Genomic DNA, 8,337 nt, shown 5'->3' on the forward strand with positions numbered 1-8,337 from the left:
GATTAGGCCCTAATTCGGGATGTTACACTTGATATGGTCGAAGGTGTAGAATGCCGGTATGTTGACAGAATTAAATGAAAGGAAAGTGATTGGACCTGAGTTAATTTGAGAAACAAAAGAAATGGTTAAAGAGATTCAGGAAAGATTAAAGGCAGCCTTTGATAGACAGAAGTCTTATGCTAATTTGAAACGTTGAGACATTGAATATTCAGTCAGGGACAAGGTATTTCTTAAAGTTTCTCCATGGAAGAAAGTCTTGAGATTTGGTCGGAAAGGTAAATTGAGTCCACGTTTTATTGGGCCATATGAAATAGTGGAAAGAATTAGACCGGTTGCCTACCGATTAGCTTTGCCTTCAGAGTTACAAAAGATTCACGATGTTTTCCATGTTTCTATGCTTCGGAGATATAGGTCGGATCCTTCACATATCATTCCCACTAAAGACATTGAAATTCGATCAGGTTTGTCTTATGAAGAAGAGTCGGTTCAGATATTAGATCGAGAAGTGAAAGAGTTGAGAAACAAACGGGTTCCTTTAGTAAAAGTATTGTGGAGAAATCATAATGTGGAAGAAGCAACTTGGGAATCGGAAGAAACTATGAGAGCGCAATATCCTCATTTATTTTCAGGTAAATTTCAAGGACGAAATTTATTAATGGGGGAGAAATGTAATGACCCAAAATTCACGGGCATCAGAAAAAACATTATCGAGCCTCTATCTTAGAGAAATGTGTTGGTAAAAATTTATTAGAAATATTTACGAGACTAGTTGTGTGTTTAATTAGGTTTTAATTAAGTGAATTTAACTTAGTCAAGAGTAATTAGGAAAAAAGGACTAAATTGAATAAGGGGTAAAAATTAAATTATAGATTAAAAGAAAATATAAAAGACCAAAATGACAATTATGCCATTTGTCCTAATTGAGGTGGAAAATGAATTGAAAAATCTAGGATTTTTCTTAGATTTCATCCATTAATTAAGTTATTATTATATTATTATTTAATTGATATTATATTATTATATTATGAAGTAAATCAAAATAAAGACAAATGTATGGTAATAAAAATATACATGTGTAATAATTATATTTGTACAATTGTAATATATTTATTTAATTGCTTTTTATTTAAGTAAATAGATTTTTATTATATTAAAATATTAAATTATATAAAATAAATAAAATAAGGACAACTGGATGGTGATGATAATAGACAAGTGTAAAATATATGTGTGTACAAATGTAATATAAATATTTTTTATTAAATAGATATTTATTATAAAAATTATTATTATTAAATAATAAAGTAAATAAACATAAAAGAATAAAGAAACTAAAAGAATAAAAGAAAGAAATGAAGGAGAAAAGAAATAGAGAAGCATTCGAATAGGGAGAAAGAAAAAGGAAAAGAAAAGAAAAAGGGGGAAATTAAGGTTTTAAAGCTTGGAGTTTAAATTGGTAAGTCAATTAAGCCCTTTTTACTTAATTCTGATGCTTTAAAAGCTTTAGAACAAAGTTTTATTGAAATTAAGTTAAAGTTTTGAAAGTTCTTAGGTTTTTGAACATGGTTCATGTTGAACAAAATAATGAATTAGGGGTTTAGTTGAATGAATTAGGGTATAAATAGTGTAAATTATTATTATTTTCGTAGCTAGCAAAGAACCCGAGGCATCAACACAGAAAGGAAAGGAGAAAATTATCGAGGAGTAATTATAAAATTCGGGTTTGTATTACTATAATTCAAGTTATTTTCATTAAATGTTAAATTTTTAATTATATGTATGGTAAGTAAATTATGAGGTAAGTATTATTATGGAATTGAAAAGGAAATTGAATTGATGATGGATAAGTATTGATAATGAATTGTATATTGATGAAAAGTGAAATTGAATTTATTCGTAAATGAATTGAAAGTGATATTGAATTGAGAAAGTGAACTGAATACCCTATTAACTAGTGGGGCTGAGTCGGATATGGTTGGCATGCCATAGGATTGGAAATGTTAAGGGATGCTTCGACCTCGAGTCGATGAGACACTGGGTGTCACTATATTACTTTGGATAGATTCGATGAGGTACTAAGTACCAACTTACTTCGGCTTGGCCGATGAGACACTGGTTGTCAATTATTTGCTTTGAACTATCCGATGAGGCACTGGGTGCCATACTGGAGTATTTGGTTGGATCCGTGCATCTGCCAAAGTCTGATTCTGTTAATAGGGGTAATTAAAAGAAATGTTAAACTGAATAAAATGAATTGGTTGAGCCATTGAAAGAAATGTGAAAAGGGAACGTGAATAAAAAAAAGTGATTTAAATGTGAGTATGAGAATGGAAAGCATGAACCAATGGTTCATGAGATGGATAATAGCTCAACATGAATGTATATGATTTCAATTGTTGATTAGCTAAATTGAATTGTGATTATATTTAGAATGACAAATTTATGTTTGAATTGGTTTAGTAAAATAAATAAATAAATAAAGTTATATGATTTATGATATGATTATTATGTTTACAATTTGAATTATGGTTATACCACTGAGTATAAAATACTCAACGTATGGTTGTTTCTGTGTGCAGGTTAATAGGCATTTAGAGTCTCGGTTCAATATCAAGATGATCCCGACTCCAGCGCAAAACTCGGTGATGTATTCTTCTTTTGGTAAAAGTGGCATGTACATAGGATTAATTTGGTCACTTTAAAATGCTACATGATTTTTGTTGTAAAGAATGATATTTGGTATATTGGTGTTTAAACTAATGAAATGGTATGAAAATTTATATGATATACATGGTATAATTGGTGCTAAATTTAGAATGGATGAATGAAATTCTAATTTTATTTTTAATGGTAATATAAATGTTCATAGAGTAAATTATCAAATTAATATTATAGGTATGATTTTAATACGATTAAACATGAAATTGCATTGGTTGAAATATTGGTTTTGGATTGGTTCTGGTTTAAAATTGCAGGGAAGAACATATATTTATAAAGGAGTTATATTGAGTTTAAAAAAAAATCTCGGAGCACCCAAACAAGTCTCAGTTCCCCTCTAATACATATTTTGGGCTTTGAGTGTCCAATTAAGGGATTTTACAATTATTTTATAATATAATATGTTCGATAATTATTTGAATATTAATCGTAAATTGTTCGATTGTCCGGTAATGCCTCGTAACTCTATTCCGGTGACGATTTAGGGTTAGGGGGTGTTACACTCATTCTTAACATTAATTAACTAAATTTAACTTATAAGCAAAACGTTCAAGGGTAGGGGTTTAAGCAAAATGACAATTTTTAGAAATGGGATTTGAAGCCAAAACTTCATACACATACTCTGAACACTTAACCACTAAACTAGATCAATTTACTTATCAAGAATTTCCAAAGTCTAAACTCAAATCGAAGGATAACTTCTTTTGGTTTCAAAACGTGATTTCTTCTAGGCCGGTTTTTGGGATATTGCACTTAATTTTGGCTCACGTGCCATCACAAATATAATTAAATATAATATATTATGTTATTTTTTATATTTTTCATGAAAATTAAATATAATAATTTTGAAATCTCACTTTTTAACAAAAAAAAAGATAATTTATTTTTAATTAAAATCAACTTAATAATTTCAACATTAAGAAAAAATTAAATGTTGAAACAATAGGTGTTAAAAAGTTAAGTATTGAATACTTAAATATTAAATTTAAGTTATAAAATTGCTTAATATATTACTTAAAATTAATTACCAAATATAATTAAATTGTTTGATAAACATATATTTTCCATTGTATCTTTAGCTATTAAACATTTCACCTTATTCTAAACAAAAATATGTAATTTGTTATAGGAAAATATAATATTAAAATAAATTGAAAATATTCTCTATATAAATTCTCATTTGTTACATCATTATTGATTAAGATGATCTAACCAATCATATCAACCAATTAATAAATATGGAATGGTAAACTTCTAGTTTACCATGTCATGTGATTCAACAACATTAATATAAAATTTTGGTTCACCATCGAATGTGATTTAATCATACTAATATATGCATAATATGAACTAGTGGAAAATGCGATAGTTTTTAATACAAAAATAATTACTCAAATTTAATATATAGAAATTAACCTTCTTCTTATCCATAGTTCTAATATGGTATTCGTTATAATGAGTATCTTTTAAAACTTATTTACTTGAGATTGTCTAGTACATAATGCATTAACTATCACAAATTATATTATTTTGAATATTGATATATTAGTTCTTCTGAAACTTTAAATTAATTTTTTACTACAATATATTATATTAATATTGACTTGTTTTATTATCACATTGATTATATAAGTTATCTCTAATTTTCAAAGGTTAACTTTAGAAATAAAAGAAACTTCTTGTAGAACTTACATCTTGTCATCTAAGATTTTGAAAATTATAGAGAATAATTTGATTATCGATAAAAAGTAACCATCACCCCTAATCAAGATCAAGATCATGTTGATAACGTATTATAAAACTAAGAACATTATAGTAAGAGTAAGAGAGAAAAGTAGACACAAAAGTGAAAGGATAATTCTACTTTTTAATTGGATTACCATAAGCTTATGCATGTATTCTATTTGTAGGGTCTTGATTACCATAGGTTATAAAAACATAAATAAGAGAATTAAGGCACCCTATAAATTTTTTAGGGGTTATAGAAATTACAAGAAAATGAATTCTTGGAGGTCATGAAAATTATATAAACATCTATTTATGAATGGATTTATAATTAGATAGACATATTTGTTAATTATGTTAATTTTAAGATATAAAGTAATAAAGATTTATAATTATATTATAAATGAAATAATCATACAAATAATAAATTATTAATTATATGATAATTAAAAATAAAAGAATTTAAATAAATTTTAAATGAATATAAATGAGCATATTCATATACATAAATAAATTAATCATGCACAATTTAAATTTATATTTAATAAACAAGCTTCAAAATCTTATTCACAATCTTATTCACGTATTATTTAATTTAATAAACAAATATAAAATTGAATAGTCTCCTCATTTACAATCATAAACTTATGAGTATCAAACCATGCAATCTTAAATGTCTTTTTGTTTTAATTTTTTTTGACAGCAATCATACAATTTTTTTTTTACTTTTATATCTTGTTTAGAAATATAAATTACAAAAAATAAGATGATTTATTGGTTACTTGAAAACAAAGACCTAATTTTGTTAAGGGCAGAGAGTAATAACTCAAATTTGGGGACCAATACAATGTTCAAAAAGTTCCCTTTTAACATGGTCCAACAGGGTACAATTAAAGGGAAGGTTATTTGAAGATACAATAGGAATAGGAAGCAACAACTGTCAACTTCCATGTGAAATGTGATTTCACAGTATTCTCTCACTCATTTTACAAACAAATCATCCCTTGTATAAATGTATGTTTATATTTTAACTAGCCAACACATGGTGGATGATACGGGATGGGAATCAGGTACAGATCCCTTTTTCTCCTGCCAGAAGCACCAAATGCCTCAGTCATGTCTAAATCCTCATTTTTCATTCTATTAGGGAGTTTCCAATCAAAATGGTACAGTAATTGTGCAAGGGAAAGCTCAACAGTAGCCATACCATATGACATACCAGGACACCTCCTCCTTCCGGCACCAAATGGAATAAACTCGAAGTTAGTCCCCTTATAGTCAACTGAACTATTGATGAATCTCTCTGGATTGAAACTCTCGGCTTCATTCTAATAATTGGAATCCTTTCCAATTGCCCATGCATTAAAAATCACTTTAGTCTTGGCCGGTATCTCATATCCATTAATTTCACATCTCTCCATACTCTCTTGGAAGTAGCAAAGGTAGAGAAGGGTGTAATATTAGAGTTTCCTTTATAACTAACTTCAAGTACTTCAATTTATGAAGATCCGATTCGTTGACGTCCCCTGTTCTATCATAGACTTGCCTCACCTCGGCTTTTGCTTTTTCAAGGATTTTAGGATTTTTAATCATTTCTGACATTGCCCATTCTACTGCAGCTGAAGATGTCTCAGTTCCAACGATGAGCATGTCTTGAAAAAATTTCTACTTAGTTAAAACCACAGAACATCGTCGTGCAACTTTCAAGCAACTGAAATAGAAAAAAGGAAGCTCATATATTTGAACCCTAAATAAATGCTCTTCCCAATTATATCAACCTCAAGCTTGAAGTTATTTATCTTTGGGCATGTAAACTTATGGGACCACATATGAACAAGAAAAGTGTTGGAGTTTCAACACACTTTAACCGGGTAAAGTAAGAATTTTAAACAGAGCACCAGCAGCAACGTATTATACCCGGGTAGAATATGAAGGAAAAATGCTTGAAGTTCAAGCTTTTTGCTACTGTCAAGAATGGAGAACAGAACTTAGAATTTTTGAAGGCAAAGAAAAAATGGAGCATATGGAAGAAAATCTGATGATTTCATTCATTTGAAACATTGGCTTAAAGCCATTACATATACTAGTCATTTGGCTGGTCAAAAGATTAACAAATCCTTTACCTAAACATTACGTAACTCCACTAGTTACATAGGGACTAGGTGATTTTGCTTGCAAACATAAACAAAGCTAGTGATCAGCTCTATCACCATCAAATTACATCAAACATAAACTAAACTAAGTTCAAAATGAACTAGATTACAAAAGCATAGTTAAACGGTAACAAAATGTAACTGAGACAGAAAAGAAGCATCAACCCCTTCAGTTGCATGTATTTTACCCGGGTAACTTGTGTGTATGAATTCTTGCACATTCTTTACCCGGATAACATAAGTGCATTAATTTTCACGTGCTTGAATCTGCATGGGCTGCATGGGAACTAACTTCAACAAAAAGTATGCAAAGATATATGAGATATGAAACTACTAACCAGGATAACAGCTTTGATGTTGTCAGTTGTTAAAGGAAACTCAAGCCCTCCGTGATCCTGAAGATTCAGAAGAACATCAACTAGATCATCTGTTACATCATTACTGTCCTTGGGATTTGCTTTGCTAGATCTATGTTCTTCAATGATGCTTTGAAGCATTGCGTCTAAATCATGGTGAAACCTCTCAAATTTGGCTCTCCTCCCACTGATCACCAGAAGCAATTTGATGAAGGAAACAGATCGATAATACTAAAACCACCTAAAGCTTCCACAAATTCCTTGAGTGATGAAATCTAAGGTAAACAACTATAGCGAGAATGATTGAGAAGTTATGAGTGATGGAAGGTATTTTTATTATTTCAGTCTTATCTTCTTTGAACAATACAATTGATATTTATAGAGGTCGACTACTGACTATTCTTTCCTCAACAGCTTAACCACTATTAGTACCAGACTAACAACTCGTAACAAACTACTCTAACATTGAGAAATGGAATGAATGTTTCGTATTGCAGCTTGCATCTTTTGGCGAAAGCAGTCCTTAAAATGATGTTATATGATAAGTTGCATAACATTTCTCCAAGGTTGATTTCCAATCTTGTATTAGAAAAGAGAGATCGAATTAAACTTCCTACCTGCTCTTCTCTGATTGATCGGAATGATTGTACACGTTTCGTACTTAACAGCTCCAACGTGCAAACTTTTCGAAGCTGCCTCCAGTGGCCTCCGTATGGTGCAAAACCAATATCTAAAAAATTATACAAAATGATTTCTGCAACAAGGAGAAAGGGCCTGTTAGCAAAATTGGTATCATGTGTTTTCATCACTTTTCTGGCAGTCTCTGGAGAAGAAACAACAAGGTGTGATAATTCACCAAGTTGTAGGTGCATCAAGGAACCATGCTTTTTGGCTAATTCCGTCAAGCGGTGACAGGGAAGAGAGAACATTAAAAGGTGCAGGTGTCCTAGAATAGGTAGTTTCCATGGCGCAGGAGGTAGACTTTTCGGCGACTCATTTATATTGGATCTCATCCGTAGCTTAAACACCATGAAAATGAACACTAGGAAGGTGAAGAACAACGGAAGCAACTAATCCATGGTAAACTATACAATAATCTGCCTCAAATAAAATAATATATAGGCCATTGAACATGATCCAGCTATAATAATCTACATATATATAATATATTATATTATTATATAGAGTATATTACTATATATAGAGTATATAGCATATAATATTTTTATTTTTTATTTTTTAAGGCTCGACTCTGAAACAATTAGAAGTGATTGACGAAAATATCTTTTTCATTAAATTAAAATATTTATATAATTTTATTAAAACCTTTTAATATTTTGATATATATATTTTCCAAGACATGAAGTAAATAACAAAGAGAATTA

The 8,337-nt window shown here is 29.7% G+C and overlaps 1 pseudogene; it reads right to left on the reverse strand.

The window, feature by feature from the left end:
- Positions 1-5,474: 5,474 nt before the first annotated feature.
- Positions 5,475-7,983, reverse strand: LOC107917323 (desmethyl-deoxy-podophyllotoxin synthase-like; annotated as a pseudogene).
- Positions 7,984-8,337: the final 354 nt, after the last annotated feature.

This window comes from Gossypium hirsutum, chromosome A01 (genome assembly GCF_007990345.1).
Source record: "Gossypium hirsutum isolate 1008001.06 chromosome A01, Gossypium_hirsutum_v2.1, whole genome shotgun sequence".
NCBI classification, from domain to species: domain Eukaryota; kingdom Viridiplantae; phylum Streptophyta; class Magnoliopsida; order Malvales; family Malvaceae; genus Gossypium; species Gossypium hirsutum.